General features: G+C 39.6%; 1 long non-coding RNA gene across 3 annotated transcripts in view; it reads left to right on the forward strand.

The window, feature by feature from the left end:
* The window catches only part of LOC107833140 (uncharacterized), a 91,560-nt gene extending 72,321 nt beyond the window's left edge, over window positions 1–19,239 (forward strand). The window contains exon 6 of one of the 3 annotated variants that reach the window (XR_001658855.1): window positions 19,140–19,239. This is a non-coding gene — a long non-coding RNA (uncharacterized LOC107833140). Of the gene's footprint in view, window positions 1–1,159; window positions 1,650–4,279; window positions 4,578–19,139 lie in introns of those variants that run through there. The other 2 variants (XR_001658854.1, XR_001658856.1) reach the window with 2 other exon arrangements.

Here is a 19,239-nt window from a genome sequence, read left to right on the forward strand (position 1 = left end):
CTTGTCAGCCTTGCAGTTTTCTTCAGGGTATTGGAAAGGAGTTTCTGGGTTATTATCAAACCTGGGATTTAGGAGGAACACGAGAGTTTTCAGTGAAATGTTGGCCCTGATTGTGGGAGTTTTGTTGTCCGGTCCACTTTAAAAGGCTATCCACACTATTATGAAAAAGTGCTGCCAACTTAAAAGTCTCTTTAATTGTTTTTGTCACAAGTGAGGTTCAGATCATTTGTCAGTATTTCTGCTCGAACAGAAAGGATGCATTTTATTGAGAATCTTTAAATGAAGAAAGCCGACAGCGCCGTCAATCAAACGGACTGGCAGTTTCTATAAGGTCAGGCCATTCATGTTCATATACTTCATAAGTAAGATTAGTAAAATGCAATTAAATATTACATTATGGAGAAGGTATGTGTCTAACCATTGGTAACCAAGGAGAAAATGCCCCACCATCATGTAGGCCAGCATGAGGAACAAAAAAAGGCAAACATCTAGAGTTGGTTCACTTATAAATCTGCTCTGATGTCAGTGGTATAAATAATATGATGTAAATTCAGACAAAGGCTGCAGCTTGATCAAATCAACAAACACATCAGGAGGGAGAAGGTCCGGGTTGATTTTTAACCGTTTTTAACTTTTGTAACTCCTGCTGTCTGTGAACCCAATAGCTGCACTACTTCCACAGATAAATTAGCTTGAACTGAACATGTAGTTACATGTAGTTACATGTAACTAGATGTAGTTACATGTAACTACATGTAGTTGCATGTAACTACATGTAGTTGCATGTAACTACATGTAGTTGCATGTAGTTACTGGGTTCACAGTGTTTTCTGTCACTGCAGAGACAAAGTTACATGTATTGATCTTCTTGATGTGTGATGGTACAATGTGGATATTCTGCTCAGCTTGTACAAACTGAATATAAATTAAACTGAATGAAGATTAAATGCAATTCAATATGTTATTATTACTATATTAAATAAACAGGTAAAATGACTGGATCTTTTGACCTTGTCAGCCAAAATGATGGACAGTGGAGGAAAAAGTAAAGACAAGGACTAACCAGCCATAACAAAGACAGACAGTGTGTGTGTTGTTTTTTTTTAAATAAGAAAAATTCACACAGTATAACTAAAATACTCTAATTCTCATTTGACAGCCGGGTTGCCCGTTTTGCTTTGCTGTCATTAGGATTGAGGCTGACTGCAGGTGGAGACTGTGACCTACTCATGTGTTCAAACAAGCACTCGAGGTGGAAAGCCAATAAGGGCTCTCATCCCTGTTTTCACCACAGTGCCTTGTGTTGGCTGATTGGGGCACCTGCAGCATCAAGATGGAGCCTGCATGCTACAACGCTTTGATGAAGCAAATAGCTGGCAGGAAGATTTAAAAAAAAAACATCATTTATGTTTTTCAGAGAATTTTGGATCTTGAATTGTGATCTACAGCAAATACCACGTTTTCTAACTTGAAAGAAGATACACCAGATCAGAGGTTTTGTCAATTTTCTCTTATTTTTTACAAACTCAAAGCCTTGTAAAAGTATCGACTGTAAACCTTGAACTTTCACGCATTTTAATTGTGGAAAACCTCATATTTTTTATGTGTTTTAGGTTCTTTACATGCCAGACCAACACATAAAAACTAAAAAATCTTCATTGTACTGTCTTTCAAAGCCAAGTGCAGCCAAACTATTTCAGTAAAAGATGCTAGCTGTTTGTCTCAGTGTAAGTCCAGCTGAGTGGAGAACACCTCAGAGGTTTACTAATGAACAAAAAGTATCATGATCACCAACAAACAGCAGCTAGGTCAGGGATAAAGCAGCCAAGAGGTCATGGCAGCTCTGGATGATATCAGGATCTGTTGATGCAACAACTGTGTTTTGTGGATTTAACCATTAGAGACAGATAAGGATTTCATAGGAATCCCATCTAATCCCAACATGTTCACCACATATGACTGGAGACTATTCCTGAGGTAAAACATGGTGGTGGTAGTATCATGCTGAGGGAAGCTTTGCTTCAGGAGTTAACCAGGAAGCTAGTTGGATCTTAAGGTATGATGGAGGGAATTAAACACAGACACTGTCTGAAGAAAAACTGTAAAAGGCTAAAAAGACTTAAAATGACACAGCTGGAGGAACAACGGAGAGGGTTGGATGAAAGTTTATCACACAGAATGGTCCAGTTTTCAGACGGTGCTGGTGTGTCATATCATTCGGAAAAAATAGATGAGACTTTGGTTACAAAGTGGCAAAATATGAAACGGATAAAAGATCAACTCAGACTCCTGTTTCATAGATTTGCCCTTCAGGGATGGTCAAAGTTTCTGACATTAATTTAAAAGCTGCAAAGAGGTTTTATTACTCTTTGCAGCCCCCGTTGTTGAAAAGGAGTGCCGGTTGGAGTTTTTATTTTCTTTTTCACCCATAGGGGCAGAACTTCGACTCGGCAGTAAATTTAATGTTTTTGATTGTTGATTCAACGTTGCATGACTCTGTGTCTTTGTGTTTAATGACGTAAAGCACTTTGAAATGCCTTGCTGCTGAAATGTGCTATACAAATTAAATTTGATTTGATTCATAACGATGAGATGAGAATTAATATTTTTTCTTCAGTTTCTTAAAATCTTCCACTTTGCGTGTTGAAGGCTAAAGAGCCGATGATGTGATGTCTTGAGGAAAGCACGAGTTGTGATGCTGAAAATGAGTCGTGCAGATCCTGGGAGCTGTGGTCCGCCGCTCTCCAAAGGGAGGCTGATGGAGCCATCATTACAGAGGCTTTAGAGCTGCAGAGAGATAACCGGGTCTCACCTTAACTCTCTGCTCTTACCGATTCTCTTTGAACTCACTGCCAATTTGGCATGCTTGGGCAGACATACACCTCTAAGCTTTAAAGAGCCCAACGTTTCGGAAATCTAACCCTTATTCTTAACCTGTCATCGGGTTCCTCATCTGACTACAACAGAACCTGGGCTGAAGGTGATGGAGCGACGCTGATGCTCTCCTCGGCTCCTGCAGCATGTCTTTGCATCTTCGCTGTAATAACAGAGCTGATTTAAAACAGGTTTGCATTAAAGTCACAAAATGTGCTGAATAGCAAATAAGAGGACGCTCGGTTTTATTGCGTCAGCTAAGACAGCTACTATTTCCTGTTTTATTTCACACATAAATGTTATGAGCACATGATATTTTTCCTCTACTGATCCATGATTTTCTCGAATGTGCTTTGAAAAAGTTGAAATTAGGCTCTATAAAATGTCCTGTTCTTTCAGACATTAACGCGTTTTAAATTGAATACTCCATGTGTTAGACTTATGGACCTTTTGTTAATTTGTTTTCGTTTTTTTTTTTTACCCTTTGTCGCACAGAAAGGATGAAAAATCTCTCACATTTTCATAATTGATGCATTTTTGTTTGTAATGTTGGTATTAAGATAGAGGAGAAAAGAGAGAGCTTTTAAAAATATTTATCCAAAGCAATTAGTTTGCCTGTAAGGGTAGGATTGTAAAATTCTTGATTGAGGTTAGGAAATGATTGCAATGTCTAAAATAAAAAGAAACCCCATTTATTGAAGGTCTGGTTTGGAAACATTCTCTGCTTTCTCTGAATGAAAGTCACGGCTCTGACCTCCATCCTCCTACGCTCCATTTAGCTTCACCATTGGAAACCTACTTGCAATTAGAGTGTTGGCATTGAACATAATGTTAATTGTTCACTGTCCAACCTGCACATAATTATCATGACACATTTATTACCTGTTCTGATACAGAGCAACACGGCTGTATTTCTTCCCCTCACAACAACGCTGCTCTAGTGAAGTACTTGATTTAAAATAAATGCAAAAGAAAGTTGAGAGCGGTTCCGTGTTTCTGTTGTATTTAAGAGGCCAATTGTTCCACAAAGCAACGCATCAATAAGTCTTTAGGGGCGTGTTTTCAAGGTTTCTTTTTGAAAACATTCAGCGTATCGTGACTATTACAGCTGTTACAATGCAGTTGTAGCGGCTGTAGAGAAGGTTGGTCTGCAGCTGCAGGTTAATCCTCAGACCTGCTGATACCGATGTTAGCCGATAACAGTTTTTTAAAATAGCTTCAACGTAGGAAGAAAAACTATGACAATGAAAAGTAGAGGCATATCATTTCAGATCTACATCAACAGAGTTAGCATGGCTGAACTGACAGTCTCTGTAATGTAGTTCTTTATTTAATAATAAAATTTCAACAAAGCAAGTTATTCTTCTGGGACACGTTTTCAAAATGATCATTTCTGGTCTCCCAGAACTCCGGATGTGTGTGAACGCCACATAAACGACAAAAAGCTTGCGGCTAATCTCGTCTACGTTTGGATGGGGTGTCAAGCTGAGATGCTCAATCCTGCCCCTCATCTTTCACTGCACTTCTTATGTTGAATGTTTTCCTGCACACCTGCAGTGCCTCTTCTGCATGCAGGTACGAAGCCTTTCAATCACCTGTTTCTTTAAGTTGGATGTGTGAAGGCGGAGAAATGCATGAAACATGCAGGATAGTGAGAAAACTTTGTCCAGTAAAGACCAGACCAGGTGAATTTATGTCATAGGTCTGTTTTCATCCTATATGAACATTATAAAACCAAAATAAATATTTATAATAATGTAGGTTGCAATGCAAATGTTCCTCATTCCGTCTTAGTTCGCAACACACGAGTTATACGTGTTTCTGCATCATTGTAAAAGGTTATGACGTCTGCATTCCTCTTGTTTTTATTGTCGACTTCATGGTAAACATCTAATTTTATTTCCACTGCAATTTATTTTGAGAGCTGGCCAGTCAGTGCTGACCAAAAAGGTAAAAACAGACTCTGCACCTGACAAATAGTCAGAGAACCTTAAGAGCTTCAAGCTTCATTACAAGAAAATAAATTGTGTCAACTCCTGCTTCACACGCGGAGACAGACAGTTTGCTTCCTCCAGCAGCCGCCACAGCTCTGCTCCACAACTCCTCCACCAGTACCAGGAATGCAGACACAGTCCTTGACATGACGTAGCCCTGAGCTACATCCTATATTAAGGAGCCGACAATGAATCGGCAGGGTGGCAGCGCGTGTCACCCGCTTGTCCCATGGCAGCTTGAGAACCGCTCTAAAGCAGGACAAAATGCCACCTGCAACTACAAAGTAATTTACCCAGCAGAAGTATCTCTTCTCTCCGGTTCTCAGGCTGCATTCACCTTGAAGCCATTTAATATGGAATATTTTAAGCTAAATTTCTCTTTGGATTTAATTTGTTTACTTCAGTGGGCCCCAAACCTTTTTGTTTTTTTTTATTTCACAATTAAAAATGCTAAATAATTTTAGTTTTTACCTGTTCAGCAACAACTTAAACATGTAATATTTTAATGAAACATACCCAAAAAAATGATTTTAGATTTTTGCCTTAATAAAAGAGAGCTGTATGCTTTCCTAACTTCTTTTTTGTTGGACAAGAAAATGTTTTAGAAAATTCTGCAGCCATGGCCCAGTAATGCCATAAATCAATCATATTTCACTTTATGCAGACTCTCAGTCTGCACTGATGAGGAATCACTTACCTCCGGAATGCATGGAGCGGCTCCAACGGAGAGTTACGTGACCTACTTTCTGATTTAACCAGCTGATAATTAACTGACTACTTGCAGGTGCTCCTTTACTGGAAACAGAGAATCAAGTGTTCATCCTCAGGTTGTCAGTTGGTTCTAATATGAAGAAAGTAGAAAAATATACATTATACAAAATGGAGCTGCAATATATGCACACGTTTCACAAAAATGTCAGATTTGATGTTTAACAGTTTCATGTTTCAGCAGCTCTAGTTTAAGTAAATATGCAACTTTCCCTTGAATGTGCCGAGTCTCATCATTTATAGTGAACTGACAATATTTACATGAAGCAAAAAAGACACGGTGTGATCAAGCTGTTATTTTAAATGTAAGTAATGGGGGGGGGGGGAACAACAGATCAGTAATAACTTGCAGGAAACCAATCCGAGAGGTTTCACGTTTCGCCTTTTCTTGTTTTCCTCCTCTGCTCTGATAACTGGCATGTTCTGTGCAAAATGATGAGGGTGCTCTATGAAGGAGCGATATCTGTGAGAGAGAAGATTTAATGCTGGCAATAGGTCAGTTAAATATAAAAAGACTCACCAAATGTGCCACGTGTTTAAACAAAGAGGCTTCCAGCGACCGAGTAAACTAAAGACGGTTCTGGAGATTGTTTTTAGCTCGAGCTTTGTTTGTGCAGGTGTCGCCCGATGTGCTCGTTAATAGGCCAGCTTGCCAAAGGTTTTTGTTTGTCTGGATGCAATCAGCACATGTCCACACATGAAGCTGGGAATAAGCTTAAGATGGTACATTTCAGAGGCTCTCGCTTCGATGATGTTTCAGTTTGAATCTGTGCCGCAAATGTGCAAAAGTAAAAAGGTCTTTGCTGCAGTGACTTACATGATTGGGTTGATATAGTTTTAGCATGTCGTACAACTGAACATGACTAAACTGCTGCTTATTTCACTCCAAGTTTCCTAATTTAGATGTTTTAAAGATGTGAATCAAAAACATGAAGAAATGTTTTTATGTACTGTAATGCATTTTCTTTTACTAGCAATTGTTCTGCACTACGGTTAAAAAAGAAACCAATAAATCCCAGAAATATTTATTTTTAAGTGTTTTTTTTAATAAACAAAATAATAAATATTACTATCTGATACAGTTAGGATGACTGGTAGTCAAATTCCTCCATAAATGACAGAATCACAGGACAACGAAATCCATCAAATTAGACCTGAATTTAGAGTGATTGGCTGAGAATACATTTTATTGATTTTAGATCATTTGGACCAACATAACTGGGAATAAACTGGACCTCTCTGCCTTGTAAGTTACCTTGAGATTAGTTGTAATTCGACGACAAACTACAACTCAATTGTAAAGCTGACATCACCTGTAAATATTAACGCGAGCGACCATTTGTGCTTGTAGATATTGAGAACAACTGATCCTTGTAAATCACAAAAGCAGCTAAACATGCAGAAGCGTCGGAGGCTCCAGATTGTGGCCCTGAAGAGCAACGCTCATCACATTTCTAAGAGACAAAAAGAATGCATTTGATTTCTCCTCCATCAAAGAGGCCAAACATCTGGGAGGCAGAGTATCCACTCTGTACTCTGCTCACTCATCCTCCCACATGTGCAGCATCTCCTTCCTTTACAGACGTGCTGTGCGGTGAAAGAAGGCCTCTATTACAAATGGTTGAACTAAGTGCCATCGTGGAAGATTTTAAAGTAGCCTTGTGGTAATGACAGCTCACACCTTCTTCCTCTCTGCTTTCTCCTTCACCGCCGCACCTCTCCTCTCCTTTTCTTTGCTCCAGCCGACCCTGAGAGCACTAAAAGACACTTGTCTCTTCATCTCTTTTCATCCAGGCAGAAAAGATGACTTCTCTCTCTTTTCCACCCGCCTTTTGCATATCTTAAGCGTAGTTGAAGTGCAGCGGGATGGAGGGAGGGGGGACTTCAGAATTTAGCAAGGCCATTAAGTATTCAGTGAGACTTACGTCGGGAATGAATGCAGATCAGCGCTTTAACTTCGGGATGTTTGATACATCCATAAATCCCTCGTAGAAATGATTATGGATTCTGCGGGGATCTCGGGGCCGATTTGAATAGGGCAAGCTGTAGGCCGATTTCTCCGCTAAGAAGAACAGAAGAGCTCAGCCTTCATTGTCAAGCCTGACAAGATTAAGCCGACTCAAAAAGCTGATCAAACTGAGCACGACCCTACGTGGCGAGGCAAGAAGTGGCGGCGCGGGCCGTAAACAGACATCTGACATCGACGGGGACGCTTGTCACCCCGCCAAGTGTCAGACGGCGTCCTCCCAGCGGCGCGTCCACCTTGTGAGGTGATGCGATGACCGTGAAATCCTCATCTCCCCTCACTTCACTGGGAGCTGATGCTGCTGCGCGGCATCCCAGCTGCTGCTGCGAAATGAACGGCGCTCAGCCCTCATCTGTCTGCAAAAGGATGAATCAACTGGTTTTGTTTAATTTTCTGCTAAAATCATCATTATGGCTCACCTCATTAATCTTTTTCAGCCTCCTGAGGTATTTCTCTCACCTCAGTTGCACAACATTTCTTTCTGCGCTGGTACAACACGCCGCCTGGTAACAAATGCACGGAGCCCACTGAGTGCCAGGAGGCAAAAAGAAAAAAACTGATGAAAATCTGTTCCCTCAACTTTGGAAAGCCTGAGAACCAGTTTGCAATCCTTATTTCAGTAAACCATATGCACAGATTCTCTAACAGTTCGCTCTTTATTTTTTTTCCACTGATGAATAGTAAAAATGTGTAAGAATATATTGAATGAATTCAGCTAGTATTTTATTCATCTGGTTGGAAAAGAGCCTCTCATACAGCAAAACCACAAAATCTTACCAAGTAATTTTTATCTTTTCTAGTGACAATATTTTAGTAAACTTGAAATAAGACAAAACAAAGCGACTTTTCAGCAGGATGTTTTAAGTAAATAATTCCTTCATTTTGATGAAAAAGAACCTGTTTTATTGGCAGATAAATTAACTTTATAACATGGGAAAAAAAATTCTTACCAGTTAAACAATCTTCCAATGGAACTAGAACATTTTCATCAATATTAAGGAATTATTGACTTAAAATAAGTTCTCTAACTTGCTAAAAAGTTGCTTTGAAGTTAGTTTTGTGTTATTGGCAAGATTTTGTGTTTTTGCAGTGAAAAGATATAAATACTACTTCTTGTTGCTGTGCCATCAGCATCATCAACAATTCCCTAATGACTGTAATAAAATAAATAATATTGTTTTAAAATATAAGTGACAACAGTGAAGAACGGGTCATGAGGAGGAAAAAAAAAACATGCATAAGTCCCACTGGACTTTAGGTTGTATTTATTTAGAAAATGTTAAAGTTGCCTGCTTTTCATGTGCGTCACCTTAAGGTACCAGATATGAAGTAATTCCAAGTTTGGCTCATTTTCTTTCTTCTGCTTTTGTCCATGTTTGTTCTTCAGTGGGGTTTACTTGTTTTCTGCAGTAAAACCCATGAGCAGAACACGGCATCGGCGCCTGGATAATTTGGCAGCAAAATTCACATTCAAGCAGTTCATGAAGAGGACAAAAGCTGGTACTGTATCCGCCGATCCTGCCAGAATCCATAACCGGACAGAAATGCCTGCAGGACAGCGAGCGTCACAATCGTTGGGAAGCAGTTTCTAGCAACAATAATGCCATTATGATACTAATTACTACATAAATAGTAGTAATTTATGTAGTAAATTACTACTATTTAGTAATAGTACTAAATAGTACTATTTAGTACTATTTAGTTCCTGCACTTTGTAGTCTAGTAGGGAAGCCAGGGATGTTCCAGGATCCAGCGCTGCCAAGATGGAAGCTCCATCATCCGCATCTCGCAGAGAGTCGATTACTTGTTTCAGAGAATCTCATATCCTTGCTTCACCAAAAGGGAAAAACCAGAATGATTAACAAAGAAATGGATCCCAAAACGCCAACAAACAAAACATTTGGGTCAGAGATGACATTCAATCAAATAACTGTGGCTGGAAAATCATAACAATCTTAGCAAAACATGGCTGGATATGACAGAGAAACACCTAAAATGTTTCTCTAGGTGTCCTCCATGGAGGAAGTGGAAGATTAGCTAGCTAACTAGCTAGCTAACCAATTAACTAACTAAAGTGGGTGTTATTTGTTGTATGATTGCAGTGTATCAAATAACTGAGGCAACAGTAGCAGAATGAATTTTTCCACTTGCATTTTATTTTGACTTATCTTGGATGAGAAGCGCCAGGTCTTTTGAGGAGAACTCAAGTGTTTTTTTATTTTTTTTATTTTTATAAATCATTAAATGTCCTTGTTGTAAAATGATAAAAAGATGACTTATTTAAATTCCTTTTTAACACTGAATATTGAAAAAGTAACACTGGATTTTCAGTGACACATCAATTATTGACAAAAATGTTCTAGATCAGAGAAATGGGTCCCTGTTGCGGAAGTGTTTTACTGAATGATATTTATGCATTATTGATATTTTGAGATTTTATTTCTGTTCTCCTGTAAGGTTGGAAAGCCTCCTTGCCATCACCCTGATCTTTAGCTCCCTCCAAGGACTCAGAAAAGCTGTGAAGAACAACACACACATGCATTTGAACTCCTACAGTAGCAAACATCCCTGAAACTCAACAACAGATAAACGCACTAGAAGTGAACGTCTCCCTCCGAATCTTAATGAATTCAGTTTTGCGTGAGGTCTCTTTCGACCAGCCGGGCTGCTTGGTTAGAAGACATTACAAGAGATGCGTGCTCAGCAGTCAAAAGTATAACCGCCTCGTATTACTGTAACACCCATGTGTCTTCCCTTCGACATTTTCATCTCCTATGCAAATACAGACCCAATGGAGCCAGTAATCATTCATCAGGAAACTGTCTCCAAATGGTAACCGCTTCTGTCCTGCTCATTCATTATTCATCACCATGGACGGGTCAGGCAGCCTCCTCAGACTCAGTCAGCCTCCTTCTTCTGTTTATCTGCCTCACCCTGAGCATTGGAATAGGGAAAAAGTCAAATGCTCACTTGAGAAGCTGTCGCCTTTGAGCCCAGGGTGAGGCGGTGTAGCTTGGCTCGCTTCTCCTCCCTTGGTTTCCTTTTTATAAAACACCTTGCCTGTCCCTGACACCCCTCTTCATTATGCGTTTAATGAGAAACTCCTGCATACACGGCACAGAACACAAGGCGAGCGCACATTTCACAAATAAAGACAGAGAGGGATGCATTTAGAAGCAGCTGCAGGCAGAGTTTCATCACAAATACGACGGGTGATGTGACTCACAAAGAGCGGCGGTCATAAACGGGCCGGCGCACAAACACCTGAGAGGAGGTTCATTCACATCTCTCATCTCTCTGCTGCCATCACGTGTGGCGTTAATTCAAATTACACTGAAGAGGCAAAAGCAACGACCCAACATGTTAACCTAGCGGAGGAAGAAAAATGAGCTTCCTTGAACACAGCAGCGCAGGGCTACTGTCTCGCCTCCATCCCTGCAGGAATTCCCCGTCTGTGTATTAATAACCACTTCAAAGTGAACACACTCCCCTGAATGTGTTGTGCATCCATTTAGAGGCTATCTTTCTCTGTTATGAGCCCCCACACACCCCCGAAGCAGGCTTCATGTGAACTTATCAGAGCAGCATACCAGCCAAACCTGCTGGCTGTATCCGCCATCATCGAAGTTAACAATTCAGAGTTTTATAGTGAAAAAAAAAAACAACAACATCCTTTTGATGGAAGATTTTCCTGCAAAAGGTTAATCAAAGCAGTTGTAAGGGTAAACTGTTTGTTTAAAGCCTCCAAACTTTACACTACTAATGAAACAAATCCAAAAATAATATATGGCAACTGTCTTCAACTTGTCTGATGAGCCGAATTTATGGCAGATGACTTTTGCCCCGTGGCGACAGCTTCAGCGAGGGATGTCAGAAATGTTAAGTTTTCAGCTGTAACGGTTTTGTCAAGTTTATAGAAAGGGGCTGGGTACATCCCCTCCAGTCTGTCATCATACTTAAATGGAGCATTGTCTAGGCCCTGCAGCTCCCTCAGATAAAACTGCCTGTGGTGCAATTTCCCCAAGACCCCTCAGGGCCCATAATTCTCTTTGTAGGTTGTCTGACAATTTGCTAAACAGTGGAAACGGGGACATGGGAAGACTGCGAAGAGCTGCAGCTTGCAGTATCTTCACTGCAGATGTTCTGCTTTGTGAGCCATTCGGATCTTCTGCGCGCAGAGCTTTGCCTCACATTCTTTGTCTCCTTTCAGGAACCAGCTGGCTCTGGAAGCCACCTAATTATTGAACAGTCCACCTGTGTGTAGCTTTTGTGAAGAACACTAAGTAGAAAGAATCACAAAGACAAAGGAACACAGCAGACATGGCAGACAATGTGCAAGAAGCTCCACAAAACAAAAACATGGCCGACTCCCAGAACTGGAAGGCGGGGTAAGAAGAGTATTAATCAGAGAAGCAGCCAAGATGTCCATAATTTCTGTGGAAGAGCTGGGAAGATACTGAGCCTCGGTGGAGAATTTGCTGACACAAGTCTTTCTTTTTCTTTTTTAGCTCACTCAAATCTGGCCTTTGAAGGAAAAGGGTAAGGATTGTTGAAGGAAAGACCGGAAAAGGTCCAGTTTGCAGTTTGCCACAAGCCATTTAGGAGTGGGATCCGATGAGATCGGGTTGGAAAACAAACACAGCAGTGAGACATTTTCCTTATTTTCATTTTAAGGTATCATGTATTTTCCTCACACATTGGGACATTTTATAGCACAATCTAGGAACTGCTACTTTCAGTTTTTGTCCAAAAAGCTAGAAAAATAAAACACTCTTTCAGATTTTCTTTAGCATTTTAGCCAGTGTTTTTTTTTTTTTTTTTTACAATTAAGATTGTGTGTGATATTTTTGTTAATTTTACATGAAGTCCATCCACAAATATCTGTCACTTTTGTAAAAATCATTCTTGTTTGCCTTCATTTTGAGTTTCTGACAGCTGATTTTCAAGGAGGAGAATCATCCTGGAACATTTGCTGCCTATTTTCATTTTAGCCATAAAAGTGTTGAAATCATATAGAAAACTAATTTATAAAACAGTCAAAGGGACAAATTAATTTTCTAATGTCATTATCGCCGTCTCGCCTGACTGCATGTCAATGATATACTCTCCTTTTTGTTGTTCTCTCACATAAAATCCTATATGAAAATGTGTTGCTGCAACATGTCAAAATGTGAAAACATTTCTTTTAAGTGGCTGTTAAAGTGAGAGAAAATGTAAAAAATGTGCAGCAAGATTTCAAGAGGCTAAAAAAAGGCTGCATTTTCATTCTGACTTTCTGGAATAATTTTCAGTCCTTCACAGGTTCATCACATTGCAAACTGACTACAAACTATGAATGATGTAATTCCAGCGAGCATGAGATGCTCGGAAAAACAAACACGTAGAAAAACAAGCCCTCTAATGACGCTCAGCATCGCCCCACACTTGTCGCGTTGCAGACGTGATCGCGAGCGCGCTCTCACATCAAGCCATCTGCAGTGCTGCAAGCTATCACCATGCCACTCACAAGGACAAAAGTTACTCAGAAAAGCCAAATTTATGCAAAAATCTGTTGTGTTGTCTGTAAAGAATGTCATAATTGTGCCTTTGTGAGTTTATTTTGGAAATGCAAGGCAGTCACAGAAAGTATATATTTTTTTATTTCTCACAATTTCCTCCACATTCTTCCTCTTATTGCAAACAATTCACAGCCAACTAGTGACTGTACGAGCAAAATTGCCTCTTACTATTTGGGCTGGGATTGCCGGAGGGATGGCCAGAGGGAACTAAAAAACAAATGAGAGGACAGGATGAAAGACGCTGCTTTAATTCACCACAACTGATTTGATAATAAAACTCACAGTAAAGCCAATTAAGTCCTTGGCGAGTTCTGCCATCGTGGATGTTGAAGTTGAATTCAGAACCAGCGTGTTGTCGGTTATTTAACGATGTAATTTAGGAATAGTTTTCCCCATCTAGCTATTGGGATATTATACCGAATCATTACCTCACCAAATTAGAAGTTGTCAGTAGTTCTGTCTCGTTGGAAACTTTTATTTTAGCTCTGAGGGTGAATTTTCATCCCAGAATAGGCTTCAGGACTCCAAGGTGACATGGAGTACAAGTCAATTCTTCACACAGAGGAAGTAATTAATTAGGATGTCAAATTCAGGGAGCATCCTCACCTTCATTTTTCTTCTTAATTGGGGAGTAATTTAGAAATTTGAAAGGTGGCAGATCGCATTTAATAAAGATTGACACCTGTTATTTTTTTCCTGCCTTCGCCACCCACCGCTGACTCCGGTTTATTAATGGTCATGTCCTCCTGTAAGGCACAGCCGCTTTCTCAGAGCGCGCTGTCAAAAGGGTCATGTCCCGACACGGAGCAGCGATTGGTGGGCTGCTGGGTGCCGCCCTTAAGGGCAGAGCTTTATGACAGAACGGGCCTGCTCTTGTTCTGGACTGCTCACATCCAGCTGTCTCTCCCAGAGTGATGAGTTCATTTTGACCGCTCCCAACGCCTCCTGAAAGTCTCCGCCATGTTATTGCCCCATGAAACCAATAAAGGCTTTAACATATGTTAGAAGGTCAAAAACAGGTGTTTTCACCTTTCACACTGAACACGCTGGGAGGGATCGGCTCGCACAAAAAGATGTGAGCTGCAGGCTGGTTACTGAGGGAAGATTAATTGCTGTCTGCTCTCTAGCTGAACTTAATCTTGTGTCCTGAATGTGTGCCAGTGCAAAAATAAGTTAAAACGTATAATTTTACTTGAACTTCTAAGGGTGTTTTCTGCATTCAGGATTGTCAAACTCGAGGCCCGGGGGCCAAATCTGGCCCGCCGTAGCTTTTCATGTGGCCCTCTAGACTCCGGAGGGACACGTAACAAGAACCTTATTATTTTGTCAGTCAAAGTAATCTGTATGTGTGTTCTGCCAAACTACATCAATGTGAAAAGAGGATGAATATTATTTAAGTTTAAGAACGTCTCATCGAATTGCAGAGACAGCTATTTGTAAATTTTACAACAGTTTTCAGGGGTTTTATCGCTACATTTTGGCTCTACCGGCCTTTGAGAACACTCATAATTTTTATATTGTCCAAAATGAAAATGAGTTTGACACCCCTGGTTGAAAATATTAGGCCTTAAAATACCATTTTTACATTTAGCATAAAAGGTTTTTTACATGCAAATATCAATGCTGCTCAAACTTCTCAATCTTTTAATCTTACAGAAAAATATATTGTATATTTAAAATATATTTATAAGTATATTGTTGTGAATTTATGTAATAAAGTAGAGAATATGTGGGACAATATTTTGTAAAAATAGTTTGCTGTGCACATATGCCTCTGCTTTTAATGAAACTAGTTGCCTAGTCACTAGTTAGTCGACTTTACACACATCCAACCTCAAGTTTCACATCACAGCTGCTGAAACTCTTCTGTTTTTAATTTGGTGTGTTTGTTTAATAAAGGATTCTTGATTCTGTGTGTATTTTAATCTCACTATAAATACGGCTGTTTAGAAAAGCATCACAGGTTTCTTAGGGAACGAAAAGGACGGTGAAGAGCGAGGACACAGTGGACAGGTCAGGGATAAAGACGTGAAGAAACTTAAAGATACAAATCTATAAAAACATGGCAGTCTACCTAAATTGACAGGCCAGTAAAGGAGCGATCAGGGGTCTGCACCACCAAGCTGCAGAATAAAAACATGTTTTGTAATCTCTGTGGTATTGGCAATCAGAGAGGTGAGAACAGTTTATTTAAAAAAAAACAACTGAATTATCTGTGTGGTTGCATCAATGCCCAAGACAAGTACAGAGAGATGTGCAGTCAAGAGAGAGCAGAAGGTCAAGAACGTAATTTTTCTTTGCTTTTGTGCTTTTCAAACTTGAGTTTGGCCTCTTTTCCAGCTCTGTGCTCCGTTTTCCAAAACAAACTGAATGCTGCAATGCTCTACTTCTGTAATGAATAAATGTTGTTTTCTACTTTTACAGGATCACATGATGAATTTCTAGTGCGGCATATAGGAGAAGAGCTCTTTACAGTTGAATGCCACCACAAAACTGCTGACTCACTGAAGCAATAGTTTAAGGACAATTTGTTCCCAGTTTGCTAATTCCACCACCTGCAACGTCACTTTCTCATTTGTCAATAATGTTCAGATCCTTTATTAGGTTTTTGATTGTGTTTCAGTCAGGTTTCACATATGCGTCTATGTTCATTGTACTTCTTCTAAGAAAAGAGCAAATCAAGATGGTGGTTAACATCAGTCCAGCAGCCTCTGCCCCTAAACATTAAATAAAAATAATAAAATAGCCCTAAACAAACTACAAAGCAATAGCTCCCAATGAGCAGTTGGCAGCAGTTAACATTTGGACAATTAAACATGGCTATAATGGGCAACATTAATAAAGATAACATTTAAAAACATACACAAAACATAGAACATTTACTCATGAAACACTGTGCACTATCAAACTTGTCTGAAATGTATTTTAAAATATAATACTTGTAAAGAAAACACAAACCGCAGTTACCGACGGCAACAGAAAAGGGGGAGGAGCTGTCAGTTACCGGTTACTATGGTAACCACCAACTGCCAAGAGCAGAAGTAAAACACCAATAAATGTCTGAAGAAACAACTTCTTCACTAAATAAATGAAAAGAATAAACTAATTTTGACAAACTTCACATTTATAATATTGTTCAAATAAAAACCTGTAGCTTTGTTTTTTGCCAAAATAAGTTTCAGACTTTCTCCTGTCTGCATTAAAGCATTAGGTTAGCTAATTAGTAAACAGTTAGTTGATGGCAGTCTAAGGGCAGAAGTCTTTCCACCTCGACAGGATGCAATTAAATGCATGTCTTTAGGGAAACAAGGTGCAAAAAAAAAAAAAAAGCTGAAAAAAAATAGCAGTGTTCTTTAGTGCATCAAATTTAACTTTAATGCACATTCACTAAACATTTTATCAAATTGAACACAGTTTGTTAATTGGGTTGCAACTCAGGCCATCTTTGTGTTTATGTGGTGAAAAAGACTCAAATTTTTAGATAGTGGTTTGAAAACAGAAAATATCCAAAACCTAATAAAGTGATCATATATTCAGTAGCAGCTGGAAGAGAATTACAAATCATGATCCAGATCTAAATATATACTAAATGAAGGATCAAAATATGCAGGGAACCTTTTCCAACTTCTGCTCTTTTACCTGTGAGATGATGAATGGTTTGCCCAAAGAGAGAACACCCAGCCAGAGCCCCGTGTTGTTTATTTTCCTGTTGATAAAGACATGTGAAGAGATTAATTTTGCAACGACAGCATTATAAATCAATTTGTTCAAACTAAAATACATGTTTATGTGCGTGTGACCAAACACAAACAAGTGCAGTCTAAACAAATCCGGCACGCAAGCAGCTGCTAAACTAATCATCATTTCAGAGTAATTCCCGGGAAACAGAGCCGCGTTGTCGGCAGCGCTGTCACAGGACAGAGACTCTTAATCAAACCTGAGCTCTGCCACATCACTCTTCACATTTTCTTCACAAAAAACCGAGCCGAACGCGAGGATGAAGTGTAAACGAAGGGTGGAGGGAGTCACCTGCCTGAAACAAGAGCAGTAGCTCCCATCAGAAGCGAGGCTACATAATTATTGTTTGTGTGGGGCAGATTGGGCAGCTTGAAAGGGTTAAGCATGAGTGGATTAAAACGCCGGCACACATCCGTTTCCATACTCTAATCCTCTTAGTGCCCACTCCTAATACATTTTTATATCTTTCCTATCTCTCACAGAGGTGAAATATCAGATTAGTTGCCAGGCTTTGACTATATCTTATTACAACCTTATCTAACACAAAGAGGTTGTGAGCTTCCAGACGGGTCAGCACCATGCTGGCTACTGGCCTCTTCACTGTTTCCTGGCAAAATGATAAATGAAGACTCATTTAAAAAAAAAAAAAGATGTTACTATGGACTTATATGCTGGATCTTTCCGCCATCTTGTTTATTTGCAGCCTGTTGTGTTCAAGTACAGCAGGAAAAAGCATAGATGCAGTTGAGGCATGTCAAAGTGAAACAAATCCCTCTTTTTTTTCCATCTGGTGATCACGGTCAGAAAAAATGACTCTGAAGCCCTTGTGCTTATTGACTGTGGCAGGCTTAAGCTCATGCACACCCATATGCACGCATGTGTGCATGCATCCATGTAATAAACCACACCTAGTGTAAATGCTATAAACAAATAGTCTATCAACCTAAGACCTAAACTCAATTTCAGCGCCGCCCCCAGCTGAACTAGATCTCATACTGTTAAAATCAATCATTCTGCTGCAGAAGTTAATGAAACATATGAGAACACAGGAGTTAAATCAATGAAAGCGCTTTCATCAAAGGGTCTGTGATGCTATTTAACAAAGATCTATACCTCACGAGTAACTCATGTGAGCAGGAAGGGGCGCAGTGCTGCTACAAAGCAGTCTGGCATGATAAACTAATGACTAACTTGTGCAAAGTTGTAGTTATAAATCACTCTTGGACACAGAAGCAAGTAGGTGCAATGAAGTAGTTCAACTTATCAGTCTCACTAAGGGTTATGAAGTGCTCCTCTAACTTGCTGCAGCTGGACCAATGCCTAATCAGGTCACCTTTACAGGAAACTTAATTCAAGCTCAGAAAGTAACACCATGCTGAGTCACTTTCCTGCATTTCTCTGTTGTGCAAAAGCAAACATGACCTTCTGCCTCACAGCGACCGCCAACTTTATCGGGACTTTCTTAAGGGACCCATAACCTATCGTCCAGTCGCACATTTAGAGATATTGTTGTTTTTTTTTGTTGCATTCGAGCCATAAAAATGAAGCAAAGTCAAAGAAAACAAAACAGTACTGCTCATCCGACAGTAGAAAAGAAATGTGGTGCCTGCGCCAATGTGCTGCGGAGAAGCTTAAATCAACGGGTGAAATTAAATCATGAAGTTGTTAATTGACAGGGCAAACTAGACGTCAGAATGTGTGGTTTCATTTAAATTTACGATTATAATTGTGGAAATGCAGTATTCTGCACAAAGCTGTTGCCTCACAGGCACTGAAGGAAAGGATGAAGATGAGGAATAAAACTTAACTTTTAAGGTGGAGGATCTGTGATGCTGTGGGCTTCTTCAAAAGGCATAGATAGAGAGCGAGATGTCATGTAGTGTTTGGAAGGATGGGCAGACGGATGCTCAACCATAAACTAAACATGTAATATCTTAATAGAATAACAAATTAGTCTGATTTTTGTAGAAAAGTGATTTGTAAATTGTAGATCTGAGGCTGAAATTACTCTTAGGTCCATTGATTTCTATTTTACTCAAGCTTGTTGTCCATTCCCAGCAACAGGATTGATGCTTAAGAACAAATAATTTATGTTACACCAAATATTTTCTATTTTAATAAGATTTTACTTTGCCAGCATGTTTTGAAATGCCACATAACTGTGAAAATCTCTACCTAAAGATCACCAGTCGCCTCTGTTATGTTTGTACACAAAACCAACCTGAGAGTCATAAATGTCCAATGGATCCGACACTGCAGTAGAAGAAGTATTTTCCACTAC

This window comes from Poecilia formosa, unplaced genomic scaffold (genome assembly GCF_000485575.1).
Source record: "Poecilia formosa unplaced genomic scaffold, Poecilia_formosa-5.1.2 Scaffold336, whole genome shotgun sequence".
Classification (NCBI taxonomy): Eukaryota; Metazoa; Chordata; class Actinopteri; order Cyprinodontiformes; family Poeciliidae; genus Poecilia; species Poecilia formosa.